Source organism: Ictidomys tridecemlineatus, chromosome X, assembly GCF_052094955.1.
Source record: "Ictidomys tridecemlineatus isolate mIctTri1 chromosome X, mIctTri1.hap1, whole genome shotgun sequence".
Classification (NCBI taxonomy): Eukaryota; Metazoa; Chordata; class Mammalia; order Rodentia; family Sciuridae; genus Ictidomys; species Ictidomys tridecemlineatus.
This window is the reverse complement of record NC_135493.1, coordinates 115,797,477-115,816,573: the sequence shown is the minus strand read 5'-3', so window position 1 is coordinate 115,816,573 and position 19,097 is coordinate 115,797,477. Positions and strand designations below refer to the sequence as shown.

Sequence of the window (19,097 nt, the reverse complement as noted above, 5' to 3'; positions counted from 1 at the left end):
ACTTTACTACTGAGCTACAGCTCCAGCCCCTGGATTGTTTTTCTTAAAGGATCAAATATTCTGCATTTTTTGATGAAGCAATAGTTTTAGAATTTGTTCTCAAATTGCTTTGCCAATTCAAATCTGGAAATAGATAAAGAAGACTGCAATAAACAAATGAAAGGAGATGACAGGGTATGTTTCTGCTAAGAGCATGGGGCTGGGAGGGTTATAACTGGAAGGTATTTGAGATCGGATATATGCCTGGCAGCCAAATCTTAGAATCAGAGGTGAAGTAAAAGCTACACTCATGAGATGCCATGTTGGATGAACACAGATAACAATGCATTTGGGCAGGTGAATGCAGCTTCACTGATCTCTTCTCCCTTGGCCAACAACATCCTTGTGTGCTCAGTGTGCAGCCAAAGTAGGAATATGCAGTGAGTGCTGGGGTGACACATGACTGTGACTGCTAAATAATTCACATCTTTGGGATATCCAGGGGAATAATGTGTGTGGTGGGAGAAGAAGCAGTCAGATGACAATCATCTTCCTCTCCTTCTCCTCCCCTTCCCCTTCTTCCTTCTCCTTCTTTCTTCTCCTCCTTCTTTCTCTTTCTCCTCCTCCTTCTCCTCCTCCTCCTCTCCTCCTCCTTTAACCTTCTCCTCCTCTGTTTTCCTCCTCCTTCTTTCCCCTCCTTCTCCTTCTTACCTTTCTCCCAGGGATTGAACCCAGGGGAGCTTAACCACTGAACCACATCCCCAGCTCTTTTTATTTTTTTATTTTGAGACAGGGTCTTGCTAATTTGCTTAGGGCCTCACTTAAGTTGCTGAGGCTGGCTTTAAACTTGTGATCCTCCTGCCTCAGCCTCCCAAGCTTCTGGGATTACAGGTGTGCACCACTGCACCTAACCAGATGTTCTTCTTATTCAAAGACCATTCTGGTTATCTATACCTGGTCGTCAAACCACCCCTCAACAGGGGCTTACAAAATAACCATAGTTCATTTCATTCACTAATATGAGGCTTGACTGGGCTCACCCTGGCAATTTGTCTTGAGGTCTTTCAGATAGCTTCAGTTAGACAGTGGTAGAGGATGGGGCCGTGTCAAAGTCTCCTTCACTCTTATGTCTGGTAGTTGGGCTGGGGACACCCAAATAGCCAGAAGCTGGAACAGATGGAGCTCCCTGGGCAACTCTATCTTTGTGTGGCGTAACATGGCAACTGCAGGGCAGCTAGACTTATAACTCAAAAAAAAAAAAAAAAAAAAAAAGATGATATCCCAAGAGATGACATTTAAAAGGTCTGAGGCACATAGTAGAGTCCATTAATAGTAATGACTATGTTTATTCAAAGAGATTTTGAGTTTGGGATTTCGTGGAAGCAGATTACAGGGAAGAAACATTATTGTCCCCATAGTTAAACATTATTGTCCCTATAGGCTGACCTGTGGGACTAGAGAGTGCATGTGTGTAGAAGTGTGCTGAATGAATGTTTGGGTGTGTAAATAGTCTTATGATTCCCAGCATCCTGCAGAGGCTCCCCTTGCTCCTGGCTATAGAGAGAGAGAAAAAATTCATGAGGTCCTGTCTCTCTCCACTTCTAGCTTCTTTGTAACTGAGGTTTTGGTGTGGCCCTCTGTTTCTTTGATCCTTTCCAAGGGAGCACATCTAACTACCAAGTTGCGCAGCAGTAATGGAGCATATCTTAGAGAAGACTATGCATTTTCCTTGGTGGTTACTATGCATCTGTAGCCTTTCCTTCAAGGCCTATGAACTTAGCTTAACGTAAATGTAGGAGGGTATCTTGTTTCCTGTGAATTGGTTCAAAAATACAGTTATTGTAAATGTAAAACCACACAGGATCAAGTAAGAACTCTTCAGTCTAATTTTGGAAGATGAGGAAGGCTTTTTTCAAGAAGTTTAAAAAAACAGGCACTATGATAGGCTAGAGTTTATATATATATATATATATATTTAATTTTTTAGTTGTTGATGGACCTTTATTTTTTATTTATTTAATATATGCTGAGAATCAAACCCAGCACCTCACACATGCTAGGCAAGTACTCTACCACTGAACTACAACCCCAGCCTGAGTTTAAATATTTTATATACATATTTTATGAACTCCTATTATATACAACTAAAATTACTTTGTACATTCAGTACTAGAAGCTTATTTTATTTACTCATATGCAGTCAAAGCTTGTGGCTTATGTTTGTCTAGTTTTAAAATACCTTGGATGCCTTTCTTAGAGCTGTTTTGTGTGGTAATTATTAAGTTATCTGAGAGAAGTCAGGTCAAAGTGTTCAAGAGATGAAATTATGTAGTCATTAAGTTGTAAGGTTTCTGATTATCTTCTTATTTGGGGGAGTTTTCGTCTCAGAGTCATAAATAAAGGAGAAATGACATAGCCATTTGTATGAACTAAGGCACTGGCTTCAGCCACTTAAGCAAATTATTCTATGCCCAGTTTTTAATTGCCTGGATCCAGTCGTGTGGATTAGTTCCATTTATTTTTGCTTTTTGCACAAGAAAAATGGGACACACATCTCATTAACGATATTTAACTCATTAGGAGAATCTTTAGTGTTCTAAACATTCCATTCTATAAAGTTGATTTAGATAAATCCCTTAGTTGAACCTGTTCTCTTGAGCTGGAATCTTCTTCCTGAACCTCTACATCTCTGACTTTTGTGCATCCTTGAAGAGCCTACTTAGGCCCTGCTAGACATCTCCACTATTCAAGTTGGGTTAGTTGCCTGCTGTGAATACATTCCATTATGATTTCTTTTTTAATATTTTGAAATTTAGAATTTTTTTAATTCTTTTTTTTATGATTCCTATCACTTGAAATGAAATCAAGTAATTATCTGTTGAGGTTTCTGTCTCCCCATGAGATATGAGCTTTCTGAGGGTAGGAAATTTCTTATTCAACAGTGCACACACCATACTCAAAGAAAATGATGAATGCAAGGGAGAAATTACACCCTAAATTCAGGGCACCGGGATACACCCAATAATGTTTTCAGAATAAATATATACAAATGTCTTAGTTATTTTTTTAGCAGAGAAAAGAACCTATAAAATGCTTAACATATATGAGTATTAGACTCCAAAATTCACGATTTTTAACTGGTGACTTTCCAAAATCCAAATCCATGCAAAGTTGACCTGATAAAATGATTATGAGCCACTTTGATGAATTAAATACACAGATTTGAATTCTAAAGGATAACTTGCTATGCATATTGCAAACCAGTAATTATGCTATGGGCTAAACTAAATGAACAACCAAATTGAACCTTTTTCTACCTTCTTATAAACTTTTTCTATGATAGAGTGATAAATTATTTTTAGCCATCTATTGCTGTGTAACAAACTACCCAAAACTTAATGTCTTCAAACAACATTTTCAACACACTTAACGTTGCATGATTCAGGGATCTGGATATGGCTTAGCTGGGTCCTCTGCTTCAGGGTCTCTCAAAGATTGAGAAGAATCCACTTACCAGCACACTGGGAAGTGAATTATTGACAGGATTAACTTCCTTGTGAGCTGTTGGATGGAGATCTTAGCACGTCATGAGCTGTTGGTTAGATATCTCCAATTCCTTGCCATGTGGGCCCCTCCATAGGACAGCTCAAAACATGGCATCTGGCTTGATGGGAAAGAGCAAACAAAAGGCAGAAGAGAGAACCAGCAAGAGAGAACATGTTAGCAAGACCTAAGTCCCACTGTTTTCTAACCTAATCTTGAAAATGAGATGCCATTACTTTTGCCATATTCTCTTGGTTACTAGGTCTAGTCTACACCTAAGGGGAAAGGATTACATAAGAGTTTGAATGCCAGGAGGTGAGGATCATTAAGAGCCATGTCAGAAGCTGCCCAAAACAAAACAAAAAAAGAAATCAAGAAAAAAAATGGATAACATAATATCGGAGGTACTAAAACAAAACATACTGGTGTGATTGAACGACAAACAGAATGGATATGTGAGAGAGAGGGGAAAGTTGAAGCCCAAATTCTTTATTGCTTTATTCTTTAATCCTCCACTGACTGTTTATTTGGTGCCAAGGAAGATGATATACTCAGTACCCTAGAGAGGAATCAAACTTTATTTCATGAATGAAGCAGTTTACAGATTAATGAAGGAAATCTGCATGAGGAAAACCCAGTGTGGAAAATGTCATAATACAAAGGATTTGATAGTGTTTTTGGAGTTGGATGAGTAGAGTGAGTGTCAGGAAATTTTACTTTGAATTTCTGAAAGTTGTACAGAGATCAATGGAAACAAAAGCCCGCGGAAAGGAATAAGATTTGCTTATTTGGGATTTATGAAATCAGGATTTTTGCTAATCACTTCAATTTACAGAAAAATCATTAAGTGGCTGGAAAAGAAGCTATTATATTTATTTAAAAAAAATTTTTAGTTATACATGGACACAATATCTTTATTTATTTTTATGCTGTGCTGAGGATCGAACCCAGGGCCTCACACGTGCTAAGCAAGTACTATACCACTGAGCTACAACCCCAGCCCTGAAAACAAGCTATTTTAACTGTCACCAAGTATCATCCTCAATGTCAAAAGGATGAGTAGGAAGTCAATTTCCAAAGAAAGTAGGGATGACAAGGGAAAGATAACTCAGGAAACTGCTTATGTCTCCTTAGATATTAGATGGCCTGGGTGGGGTGGGTTTATTTGAATTCTATGACTGTCCTTGATGAAATTTTGAAAGATGCACATATTGTCATTAGGAATGTAGTTGAAGCCTCTCTTCTCTATTTCTCTAACCCCAGGAACTTGGTCAGTTCTGGGTGCCTTCTTTTTACCTGAGGCTCTATTGGGCCAACCTTAATTGGCAATGTCCCCACCAGACACCCCTGGAGATATCTCTTTCCTCTCATCCATTAGACAGAATGTGTAGGAGGTGACTTGGGGTCAGCATCTAGACTAGCAGAGAAACTGATACATATGCCACCCAATTTTAAGGCCAGAGTCTATAGTAGCCATAAAAATTATTGATAGTGACATGGCAGGGTACATGTGTGTGTGTGTGTTTGATTATGGGATATGATTGCATTATTTTACTTCTAATTATTATATCTTTTGGCTTTGCTGTCACCTCAGTTATGTCTTCACAAATATATTTCCTCTTTTTGTGACAGAAGCATATAGTTATTTCTGAGTTTAATTGTTTTGGGCATCTTTCAATTTCTCTGCTCTGCCAAGTAATTGTGTCCTATTTAGGTACTTATTTTTCTAAGTATTAGGGGTATATTAAAAATAAATCCAGGGCTGGGGTTGTGGCTCAGCGGCAGAGCACTCGCCTCACACATTTGAGACCCTGGGTTCGATACTCAGCACCACATAAAAATAAATAAATAAAATAAAGGTATTGTGTCCAACTACTCCTAGAAAATAAATATTAAAAAAAAATAAATCCAGGTGCTCGAGGAGAATTATAGTTCAGAGATGGTGACAAAGCCCACATTTGAACCCAAAGCCTGCATTATGTTTTTTGTACCAAACCAAGCAAATGAGCCAGTAGATGAAATTGTGGTCTAGAATCTTTGAGGAATCTGCAGTGTCAAGAGAGCATCTGGGTAATGAAAACTGAGTAAATGGGTTGATTAGCATGCTGTCATCCTTGGAATGAGTGGATAAGGAAGATGAACAGGGAGAGCTGCTACAAGGAAACTATTGCCTTTGTGATCCCCTACACCTCAGCTCCTGGTTGTCTCTAGTGAGAGAGAAGGGAGCCCTTGAATAAGAAAGCATAAGCATCATAAGTTAAAGAGTTAAAAGTCTCAACAAAATGATAAATTCTTCATTTATGTGTGAAGACATGCAAAACAAAAATCATCACTATGATGGCTTTGTAAAGCATTTACTAATACTCCTTTCTGTAGCTTTCTGTATTTGTCTATTTTTGACATAAGATCTACTTTCCCTTCACCTATCCAGAGTCAAAAGACCCTCTTTACATCACACAGCGGTTTTCAGATCTTACTTTCTTTTTAAATATAAAATAAGGTGTTAAATGTCAACATTTTCTGGAACTGGAATGAATTATTCTCAGTCTCCGTTAAAGCAAAAAATTTCCTTCTTTTTTTCCTGCAAAGCAGTTTTTATAAGTGACATAGTCTGATTGTTAAATTCTGAACCACAACAGCAGCCTGTCTAAAATTACACTATAATTATGTGCTTATATATCTGTCTCTCTGTCTAAATTGGGAACTCCCTGTAGGTTGGAGTCCTGCGCCATTCACTTATGTACTGAAATGCATATAGCAGTGCCTGCACTTAGCAAATTGCCCACAAATGCTTGGCCACATAAAGTTATTCATTCATTCATTCATTTGCACATGTTATTCAATCTCCATGAATTTTGTGTTCCTTATTTTTTATTAGGCTAGCAGTATAGAAAGCACCTGGCAAATTATCAGATACATAGTAGATACTCAATAAATGATATGACATTCCTTCCCCCTTCTCAGAGATGCAACTCATCAAACCAAAGAAGTAGATATTATCTAAGGAAGATGAGTGTTCTAGAATCACGTCCTCATCCATTTTAAACTCATCTGTGTCGATTTCATGTTTACCTGCCTATACATCCCCATTCTTGGCTGGAGAACAGCGGAAAAAGGCTTTCTGCAGCCTTCTGCTTTCTGTGTCTTACATGAACGTGATTTGTGTACAGACGACAGGAAGCCTTGTTACTCTTGCTGGGTGAATGGAGCTGTAAATAACCTCTACCTTCCACACATGATTTGTTCTGGTCCAGGCCCCTTTTTTATTCATCCTTGGTTAAACATCCTCTCTTCTAATTGCCGTACGTGCCCTTTTTTGCATCTGAGTTCATCAAAGACCTTTATTACTCATTTTCCACTTTGATCAGGGAAGCTCAGAAATCTTTAATGCTTACAAAATGGAAACATGATAAAATATCACATGTCACTAATATAGTCAAATTAGTACATGCAATTTGAAATCTTATCAATGCATTAAAGAACTTCATTTTAGACCTCTTTTTAAAAGGTCAGACTCATTAATAAAAGGTCTGTGATTTTTTTTTTTAGAATGATTTTGCTTATCAGGATGCTGAGGGACTACATCTTGAACTTGATTAAAGAATTTAGATCCATTGTTCCTTGTCTGCAGTTTTGAAATGCTCCAAATTCTGACATTAACTAAAGTTGTTTTGTGACTTAATCAATGACAAAATTCCAGCTGAACTAAAGAGGGGTTATTTATTCTCTCTCTCTCTCTCTCTCTCTCTCTCTCTCTCTCACCAGGGATTGAACTCAGGGGCACTCGACCACTGAGCCACATCCCCAGCCCTATTTTGCATTTTATTACAGACAGGGTCTCACTGAGTTGCTTAGCACCTCACTGAATTGCTGAGGCTGGCTTTGAACTGGTGATCCTCCTGCCTCCACCTCCTGAGCCGCTGGGATTACAGGCATGGGTCACTGCGCCTGGCCTTTATTGTCTCTCTTTATGGAAATTTTCATGGAAAATATATCAATGTTTGATTACTGCATGCCCCAGGCCCTATTGCAAATATTACTTAATATATAGTTTAAAAGGGAAGGAGAAGAGGAATAGCATGGATAGTGAAAGGAGAACCTCATCATTATACAAAATACATGTATGAAGATGTGAAAAAAAAAATATATATATATAGTTTATGTTCTCTCCAACTTTCTTTCTTTCTTTCTTTTCTTTTTTTTTTTTTTTTTTTTGGTATTAGGGTTTGAACTCAGGGGCACTCAACCACTGAGTCACATCCCCAGCCCTTCTAACCTTCTTAAAATCTGAAAAGTCTGGGTTTTGAAACATACTTAGTCCCAAGAGTTATCAAACTTGATCCCAGAGATGTTACTGTGTGGAATTAAGTTTTATTTTTAAATTGATTTTAAGGAATATACAGTTGCTACCTACAAAAATACTAATGCATGAAGTAATTAATGTAATGCCTGGGATTTGTTAAAATAATATAGGAGAGAGGAGGTAGGTGTCAAGAACTTTGAAGGGCATCAATATTTGCCCCGCCTTTCAAGCTCACAAGGTAGTCTGCTAGTTTCATGGATGTTGGCAAAAGACACAATACTCTTGGGTCAGCACAAAGGACTTTATTATTCACAGACCAGAAAACAGCATGAGTTTTATGTTCACTCAGGTCTTTCTTACTATCTAGGTCCTATGGGAGCAATGTGAAGTGGCCCAAGTGGGTGTTGTCCAAACAGTGGGTTTGCATCACAGCTGGGAAACCCTGAGCTTTGAGATCCTAAATCTTTTATTCTAGACATTAAGCAAACCTGCCTGGCATTGCCTTGGAGGGAGATAGTGTCTTTATTATAATATTGTCAGTAAACAAATCTGCCTTGTGCTCTGAAAACAGACTGTTTTTCATGCAAGATTGTTCACTATACACACATTTTTGAAAAGATAGTCCATAACAAAGGTAGTCAGCCCCTGTACTCACAAGATAGGCAGGCATAAATGCAAGTCACCCATGGAGAATTGACTTCCAATGGTGGTGGGGGTAGAGTGAGGGAAATGAATATATTTATGTGTGAGTTGATAATGACTAAAAATGAGTGATGGATATACTGGAGACACACAGACACATATATGAGTGTATAATGATTAAAACTGAGTGATGGATACATTGAGGTACAGTCTGCTTTTGTATATTTTAAATTTTCCATGAGTAATAAGTTTAAGAAAATAATAGCTACTATATGTGAAAGTACTAGGTGACACTTTCCATACAAACTGCAAAAGAGAAGATCCAAAGAAACAATGTTAACTCTCCACCCTATCACATCTTTACTTCACTGAGCAAATGGGTCACAGCAAATGTTCTTGGAGGCTGATTATATTATGACTTGCTAGAGAATTGGTAAGTTCCGTATGATTGATTCAAATCTCTACCAGTTTGATAACTACCAATTGTGAAAGTCAGAAATACTGGGGAATGGTAGAAATGACCTTTCAGTTTTTAATTTGGGGACAGCACAATACACATATCACTTATACATAAATATATACACTACTATATATATAATATAGATACATATCATGGATGCTACTGGTGAGTCGGCAAAGGAGACTTTATTTATGTACAAGGCTTTTTGTTCACATGAATAGTAACCAAACTGTCAAGAAAGGAAATTTTGGAAATAATGCTAATGTAGGTGTTTTCAGAAAATATGTCTTGAAAATAAATATGGTTTAGTAAAACAAATATATTCCTACTCCATTCCTAAAAATGGAGGTGTCTAAACTGAAAAATGAATGTCTTATTCCCCAATACCAAGCGCCAGCCTCTTTCCAATTTCCTATTTTCCTCCAAAGAGGTCATTGCTGTTAAGTGTTTGCTATGAATTCTTCCAGGCTGGTTTCTATAAATTTACATACATTAATATGTAAAAGTACAAATATAGTTTTTTAAAGCATAAATGGAATTATACTGTGCATATTTTTCTATACCTTGCTTTTTTTCATTTTAAAGTTTCTTGAAGACATTTTGATTTCAGTATATATGAAACTTTCCATTTTTAAATATGCTGCACAAAATTCATAGAATGGATATATCATATTTGAAACATCCAACTTAAGCCCCTCTTTCACTGCTGCTAATAATTTTTCATAGTTATTATGAACACATATCACAACTGCATTCCATGCCAGATAAGCTTCATGGATGAATTCCTGCCCAGTGGGGTCTCTAATCTAAGATAACCTTGACACAAACATGTACCATGAATGCATGGTCTTCATGGATCAAGAATTTTGAGTGCTTTAAAAAATTATTTCCCCCAATCATAGAGGAAAGGAGATTAATAAGGAACAGGATATTTACATAGTCTTGAAGTACCTCCTCATCAATTATTTATTAGTCATAAAAGGAAAACTTATGCAGTAAAGAAGCCAGATTTTAACCAAATGACCAACAGTAACATCACCAATAAAGCCAAATGGCATTATATACTTCTACTATGAGACCCAGAGAAAGTACAATATCATATATGTAGTATTCTGGCCAGATATGTATTAGTTGAATTAATTAATGAGAAAACATCATGAAGTAATATTCTAAAAATATGTGGTCCATATGCTCAAAAAATAATGAATGAAATAAAAATATTAATCAAAGAAAAAGAAGGCTCTGGAACTATTCCTGATTGGAGGAGATTAAATATATATGATGCCTAAATGCAGTGCATAATCCTGGACAGGATCCCGTACTATAAAAAATTTCTGTAAAAGAAATAACTAGGGCTGGGGATGTGGCTCAGCAGTAGCGCGCTCGCCTGGCATGCGTGCGGCCCGGGTTCGATCCTCAGCACCACATACCAACAAAGATGTTGTGTCCGCCGAGAACTAAAAATAAAAATAAATACTAAAAATTCTCTCTCTCTTTCTCTCTGTCTCTCTGTCTCTCTCTCTCTCTCTCTCTCTCTCTCCCCTCTCTCACTCTCTCTTTAAAAAAAAAAAAAAGAAAAGAAAAGAAATAACTAACCCAATCAACAAATGGGTCAAGGAGCTGAACAGATACTTTGCAGAAGAGGATATACATGTGATCAAAAAATATATGATGAAGATAATAGGAATTTTATTGTTTGATTTATTTAAAATGAGAGCATTTTGGTTGACAATTCTACTTCAAAACTTTCTTATTTTTAACTGATATCATAATTTTAAAGTAATCAATTTCTAATCATGATTTTGTCATAGTTTGCTAAGGAGTTGATCTCAAGGCACAAAATATGAATTATACAAGAAGGCTATTTTTTATCGTAGTTTGGATGGGTTAGGAAAAGCCTCAATTTTTCACTTTCTAAAGTCTTTCAGTGCATTTTTCTTTCATCTTATTTATGCAAGTTAAAGTTTTTCGTAACAATTCTTGCAACTGTAAAATAAAACTACATAGATGTAAGAAGTCATGTAAACAGTTAATGAGCTTACCAAGGTTAGCAAAACTTTTCATTGTAAATGGGTCTGTACTCAGCAAATAAAAATCATCAGTTGTATGAACACAAATTCCATTTTGACTTCCAGGATGTCACACTACTTCTGTTATCTAGCATTTTGAGTCCTTATATTTGCAATGTTACACAAACTGTACTATTTTCTTTTATGTACAGTTTGCATGAATAAACCGTCAAGAGAATAAATTCTATCTTTAAATTTAAAAAATGTATAAAAAATGTTCAACATCTAGCAATTAGAAAAATGCAAATCCAAACTATTCTAAGATTTTATCTCACTGCTGTCAGAATGCCAGCTATTAAGAATACAAACAACAATAAATGTTGGCAAGGATTGGGGAGAAAGGCACACTCATACATTGCTGGTGAGACTGCAAATTGGTGCAACCAATACAGAAAGCAGTATGGAGAATCCTTGGAAAACTGGGAATGGAAGCACCATTTGACCCAGCTATCCCACTCCTCAGTCTATACACAAAGGACTTAAAAGCAGCATACCATGGTGACAGAACCACCTCAATGTTTATAGCAGCTCAATTCACAATAGCTAAATTGTGGAACCGACCTAAATGCTCTTCTGTAGATGAATGGATAAAGAAACTGTGGTACATATACACAATGGAATATTACTCAGCATTAAAAGAGAATAAAATCATGTCATTTGCAGGTAAATGGATGAAGTTGGAGAATATAATGCTAAGTGAAGTAAGCCAATTCCAAAAAAACAAATACCAAATGTTTTCTGTGATATAAGGATGCTAATCCATAATGTGAGTGGGGGGGGCAAGGGAGGATTAGATGAATTCTAGATAGGGCAGAGGGGAGGGATGGGAAGGGAGGAGAAGGGAGGAGACATGGGGGTAGGACAGACAGTGGAATGAGATGGATATCATTACCCTAAGTACATGTATGAAGACACAAATGGTGTAACTCTACTTTGTGTACAACCAGAGACATGAAAAATTGTGCTCTATGTGTGTAATATGAATTGAATTGCATTCTGCTGCATCACTGTAAATGTGGCTGTGTCACTGTAGTAAGCTGTTTATAAGTCCTTTGTGTATAGACCGAGGAGTGGGATTGTTGGGTCAAATGGTGGTTCCATTCTCAGTTTTCTAAATTAGAATTAAAATATTGTTAGAGCAATCAATAATGGAATATCGATTAGAGATTAGAGCAAAATCATGCATCAATGGTAAATTTTCCAACTTCAGTAACTGCACCAGAGTTATGTAAGATTATGTGTTGGAAATATATTAAATTATATTAGAAAACATAGGAAATGCACATTAAAGGGTTAGGGGATAAATGTATATGCTCCTGAAAATGGCTCAGAAAAAAAGTCTGTGTATACATGTGCACATTTGCACATACATTAGTGTGTGTACTGAGAGAGACTATGATAAAGCAAATGTGGCAGATTATCAAAAATTAGTGAAAATAAACATGAATAACAAGTATATGGGAATTCTTTTTTACTATTTTTGCAAATTTTTCTAAAATTGAAATTATTTCAACTTACAGTTGAAGACCATGTCTTGGTTTCAAGAGCATGGAGAGGCCTGGAGTACTTTTGTCTTACATTCATGTGTTGGACATGGAGCCGAGTTCAACCTGTTGACTGCTTGAGGTGAGTTCTGGTTATAGAATTTTAGGGAATGGTTCTTTTTAAAGGGATTTTCCAGGAGCCCCACGTGGTGACACACCTGTAATCTCAGTTAGTTGGGAGGCTCAAGCGGAGGATCACAAGTTTGAGGCCAGCTTTGGCAACTAAGTGAGTCCCTAAGCAACTTAGTGAGACCCTGTCTCAAAATAAAAGATAAATAAATGAATAAAAATGGTTGGGGGGTGTAGGTGAGTGGTAGAGCACTTGCCTACCATGTGCAAGACCCTGGGTTTGAGCCCCAACACTACCAAAAAAGAAAGTTTTCTAGAGATAGGCTATATATCTTACAATTAGGAGCTGCCAAAACACGTTGGTTTCAGAAATGCACATAGTTGATCAGCTGTTAATTTACAGAGACAGGAGAGAACTTATATTTTAAATGGTAAGTTGTTGTTTTCTGGGGCATTTCAGTCAGCTGTGCTTTAGCAGATAAACTCATTCTCACTTTTAATTCTTTACCTTTTGTAATGCTGATAGAATTGGTGAACAATGGAGCATGGCTTAGATTTAGAGATATATAAAAGCATGGAAATTATTATTATTATTTTATTTATTTTTTTAAAAATATTTTTTAGTTGTAAATGGACACAATAGCTTTATTTATTTTTATGTGGTGCTGAGGATTGAACCCAGTGCCTCACACTTGCTACGTAAGCGCTCTGCCTCTGAGCTACAGCCCCAGGTAAGCGCTCTGCCACATTATTATTATTATTTTAAATATTTACTTTTTAGTTGTAGTTGAACACAATGTTTTTATTTTATTTATTTATTTATTTTTATGTGGTGCTGTGGATCGAACCCAGGGCCTCGCACAAGCTAGGCAAGCGCTCTACCGCTGAGCCACAACCCCAGCCCCCAAAAAACCTGGAAATTATTTTGAAAGATCAATAATCCCTCATATCTATCTCTAAATTGCTTCAAGGAACTGGCAATAGCAATTATTTTATCAGCTTTATTGAGATACAATTCACATACATACATTTAATTTGTTTAAAATATACAACTTGACAGTTTTTAATACATTCCAAGAGGTTCAACAAACACCACAATCTATTTTTAGAACATTTTCATCATCCCCTAAAGATACCCTGAACCTTTTAACAATCACTCTCCATTCCCTCTGCCCCATTGCTACAGGCAACCACTAATCTATTTTCTGAATCTCTGGGTTTGCTTATTCTGGACATTTCACATAAATGGAACATGTGGTCCTTTGTGTCTGGATTCTTTTATTTAGCATGTTGCTTTCAAGGCTCATTCAATTGTAACTTCATTTCTTTTTATTGCAGAATTACAGTCTGTTGCATGAATATACTGCATTGTGTTTATCTACGCATCAAATAATGAACATTAGGGCTGTTTCCACTTTTTGTCAATTATGAGTAGTGTTGCTAGGAATACTTGTGTAGATGTATGTTTTAATTTCTCTTGCATGTATCTAGGAGTGGAATTGCTAGATTATATGATAACTCTGCATTCAGCATCTTATTATTCTTATTCTTTATATATATATATTACTGGGGAATGAATCCAGAGACACTTAACCACTGAGTCACATCCCCATCCCTTTATATTTTATTTACAGACAGGATCTTGCTAAAGTAGCTTAGGGCCTCACTAAGTTGCTAAAACTGGCTTTTTTTTCCCCCCACATTTTTTATTGGTACATTATAGTTGTACATAATGATGGAATTTGTTACATATTCATACTTGAACACAATACAACCACATAATTTGGCCAATATCACTCCCCAGCATTTCCCTCTCCCTCCCTGCTGCTGAGGCTGGCTTTGAACTCTTGATCAGCCTCCTCAGCCACTGGAATTACAGGTATATGTATGTCACCACCCGGGCTTATACTTTGGATTTGCATTTCCCTAATGACTAATGATATTGGCTATGTTTTCATGTGCTCCTCAGCCGTTTTTATATCTCCTCTGGAGAAACTTCTATTTAAATCTTTTGCCAATTTAAAAAAAATTGTGTTATTTGTCTTTTTGTAAATGACTTGTAAGATTTTATATATTCCACATACAAGTTTTTTTTTTTGGATATATAATTAGTATTTGGCAATAGCAATTTACATAGGTTGGCTATCACCAGGCTGCTTTTTTTCCACTTAAATTTTTCTTGCATGTATTTCAATTTCAGTATATTATGTATCATTCTCAATTTTAAACAAAACAAAGCAAAACAAACAAAAAAAACTGTTTTAGGGCAGGGGATGTAGCTCAGTAGCAGGGCACTTGCCTCGCATAAGACCCTGGGTTTGATGCCCAGCACTGCAAAACAAACAAACAAACAAAACCAAATTCCCCCAACTGTTTCAAAGTATAGTTTTTTCTCAATATCCTTGAGGGATTTGTTCCAGTACTCACTACACATATCAAAATTTGCAGATGCTCAATTCTCTTACATAATATTGCATTGCATTTGCATATAACCTACACACATCCTCCTGCATATTTTAAATTATCTCCAGATTACTATACCTAATATAATGTAAATGCTATGTAAATAGTTGTTATATTATATTGTTTAGGGAAAACATCAAGAAAGAAAATCCATACATATTCAGTACAGATTCAAATTTTTTCCCAAATATTTTTGATCTGAGATTGGTTGAATCTACAAATGCAGAACCCATGGACATGGAAGACTGGCTGTATTTTATGGAATGCATGTACCACATTGGAAAGATTATCATGTGAATGAGGTCATCTGTTTATATATTATTGTAGAATGTATTCTGAACCAAACTCTTAGTTAGTTTGCATAAAGCTAAGCTGCTATAAGAAATAGAACTCAAATACAGTGACTTAAAGACTATAGAAGTTTATTTCTCTTTCACCCAATAGTTTTGAAGTGGATAGTTGTAGTAATGTAGGCTGATTCCTGCAACAGACAATTCCAAAATGGAAGACACCGAAAACAATAAAATACTTATTTCTTGTTCATATCATAGTCCAATCAAATGATTCGTGGTCCAATCAAATTAGATCAGTGGCCTTCCTCATGGTAATTTCAGAGCCCAGGTTTTCTGACTCTTTTTGGATGACATATGCTCATGAAATGAGGAAGAATTGATGCATTTTTCGGTGGACAGGGATTGCTGCCACAGGGATCTATTAATGGTATAATATTGGTGGAGACCACAACATGGGGGAAAGGGATGGCAAAGACAGTGCTGGAAAGACAAGAAGTCATGTCATAAAAGATCTTGAAGGCTAAATTAAGGAGTGCTATAGTTTAGATCTAGAATATTCCCCAAAGGTCTATGTGTTAAAGGTTTGATCCGTAGCATGATGCTATTGGGAGGTGGTATAAATTTTAAGAGGTCAGGTCTAGTGGGAGGTCTTCATGTCACTGGGGACATGCCCTTGAAGGGGATTGTAGGACCCCAGTCTCTTTCTCTTTACTCTCTGATTTGCCATGAGACGAGCAGTTTTCTGCACCTTGTGCTCCCAACTATGATGTACCACCATAGGCCCAAAGCAACAGGGATAATTCATTACAAACTGAAATCTCTAAAGCTGTAAGTCAAAATAAGCTGTTCTTTTTGTAAGTTGATTATCTCAGGTATTTGTTATAGTGTCAGAAAGCTGATATACCGGAAGGTGGACATATTATAAATGGTAGAGGAATAGAGAATAAGAACACAATCTGGTTTTTAAAAGTTTTCAAAGAACACTCTGACTGTAGTAACTACAGAAACTTGTGGAGAGAATTAAAAGAGTACCATTTGGACTCAAATCTATTGTGTTAATCCAGGCAGAAGTTGATGGCTTAAATCAAGTTAGAATCAATAGAAATGGAGAGAATTCAATGGATCTAGCAGTGGTAACTTCAGGACTTGCAGACTGATGGAGTAAGGAGAACTGGTGAAGATAATGATGGGTACACAGATGACAACCTGCCAACCATTCTCTGACATGAGAAATCTGAAGGAGAAAAATTTGGGGTAGTGGGCCATGGTGGGGGATTGTAATTAAGGTTTGGCCTCAGTGAGTTTCATGTTTCTCTGAGGTTTTCCAATGAAGCCCTCTGGTTGGTCTTTGGATTAAAGAGGCACAGAATTGAAAAGAGAAAGATCAACACTACAAGTGAGATCCCACAGTGATTTAACAGCAGTTAGAGCAATGAGAGTCACTAAAATCACCCCATGTAGAAAAGATATCATGTAGAATGTGACTAGCTAGACTCAGGACAGAGTCTGGTGGAGCAGTAACAATATGAATCATAGATAGTAAAGATCTCAACAGACTTAGAGGAGACAGAGGGGTGTCAAGACAATGCAATGTCAGAGAGGCCAAGGAAAGAGATGATTGCAAAAAGTACAGTGTGCTCAAGGGTGTCATGTGAGAGAAACTTAAAAGATCATCACCTGTACTTAACCACAGGGATTTAACGAAGATCACTTGGGTGTCTTGATGGGAGCAGAAACCAGACTGGTTTGAAGACAGGTGAATGAAGACCATGGCGCACAGGCCACCAGTGTATGCTGCTCTCTCGGAAAGTCATTCTTCAAAGAGGATGGGAGAAAGAGGCAGAAGCTTGGTGGAATGTGAGGCGGAGGGAGTTTGCTTTATGTATGTGGTAGAACAAACCTATCCATGATTACCAATGGAAAATGAGGTTAGGTTAAATAATAAAGGTGAGAAATGGCATGATTATTAGAGGTAGAAAAGGCGTCAAGAACATCCATGGATTGGAATGGCTTTGAATATGAATTCCCTTACCCCTAAGTCATTTCTTTTGTGGAAGACTCCAAATATTAGAACTAAATTTCTTAGACTGAAAGGAAATACGTTTCCTTGTATTTCTCATCTTATTTCTGCCTGCTCAACTCTTACATGGCTGCAATCCTGTTTCCTCTTCAGTTTATTTTATAAACATCCATAGTTCCTTAAAACATTTTTCATATGATTTGATTTCAAAATTTCATCTGAGCAATGTTCAACTTCAAATGTCAAGTCCAGAACTGCCAAAAAAATTTCCAGACATGGCTTGGCATATGCAATACCAAGTCCAGTGTTTTATGTTTTCTTTCTTGATCTGGACACTATATAATTATTATTACTTTATAAATTGCATTATGAGCCTTTAAAAAATCAAACTATACAAACATTACTTATTGTGCTTATAAACAATTGAATCCCCCAAGTCTTTTTCCCCAGAGCTACTTTTAAGCCAGCATTCTCATGTTAAAAGTATGGATCTTGTGTTTTTCTTCGCTAGTTTCAGCTTATTATTTCAAGCTGTCATCTTATTGGATGGGAAATGGATTCTGACATCCAACATATTTATTCTCCTTTTCTGTCAGTGCTATCAATGTCAACATACAAGATGCTGTAGTGGGAAGCAGAATTCTAAGATGATTCCCACCTCCTGGTATTCTTACTTTGCTGTGATCCTCTCCCCTTGAGTGAAAAGTGGAACTGGGACTTACTTCTCCAATAACAGAGTATGACAAAAGTGAAGGAATTTTGAAGATGTAGTAAAGGTCCCTAAGTAGTTGTCTTTGAGTTAATCAAAAGAGAAATTCTCCTGGGTGGGCCTTGCAGAACTGGGGGAGACTTTTAAAATTATGTCCAGACCTTCCCTGAAGGAAGAGACTTGAAGTGGGAAGTGTCCCCTAAAGGCCTTGAAGAATCAAGCAACCATACTGTAAACAGCCCTCTGGACTGAGAGCCTCTAGATTGGAGCCTCCTCCAACTTCAAGGAACTAAATTCTGCCAACCACCCGAATGAGTTTGGAAAAAGTCCCTGAATCTCAGATCAAGCCATTGCTTCTTCCCTGATTATAGAGGACCCATCAATAGACCCACAAAAAATTGTGACATAATAAATATATATTATTTTAAGCTGCTGTTTGTGGTAATATGTTATACATATAGAAAATGGAAGCATTATCTTCTGCATTACCCTCTATGTTTTGAGTAAGATACTTTTAAGTAAGAGAGAATGCACAGGACGAGAGCACCATTTATTTGAGACTCCCTTTTCCACTTCCTCTTGCCCATCAGGTTAGTGAACTTGGCTTGGTGAGGAGCAGAAAACATACTGCACTGCATAACAGCTGCTCCTGACTAGAAGAAAACTACCTCCATGAAAACAGAAGGACACAGTGAAAACCAGTATCATCCATGTTGTATACTGTTGTGATACTTATTAATGGCCCTGCTGATTCATTCTGTGACAAAGCATCTGGATCAGGCATTAATAGACTGTCTCTGACATTGTAAGAGAGTTATTTGCCTTTAGATGAAAAATATCAATATTCTGGGCACGCTAGAGATTCTTGACTAAGAGACCAACCCTGCCCTCTCATTAGTACTTTGTGGGTGTCAGGACTTTCATTAAGATTCCACTTCCTTTAATGTGGTCACCTTGGCATGTGTTTTGAATGATTTTAGTGGCTTAGGGAGGATTGGTTTTT

General features: G+C 36.9%; 1 long non-coding RNA gene across 2 annotated transcripts in view; it reads left to right on the top strand.

The window, feature by feature from the left end:
- LOC144371791 (uncharacterized) overlaps positions 1-19,097 on the top strand; it is a 156,808-nt gene that overhangs the window by 130,991 nt on the left and 6,720 nt on the right. For both annotated transcript variants that reach the window (XR_013431908.1, XR_013431909.1), the window contains exon 2: positions 12,517-12,622. This is a non-coding gene — a long non-coding RNA (uncharacterized LOC144371791). The remainder of the gene's footprint in view (positions 1-12,516; positions 12,623-19,097) is intronic.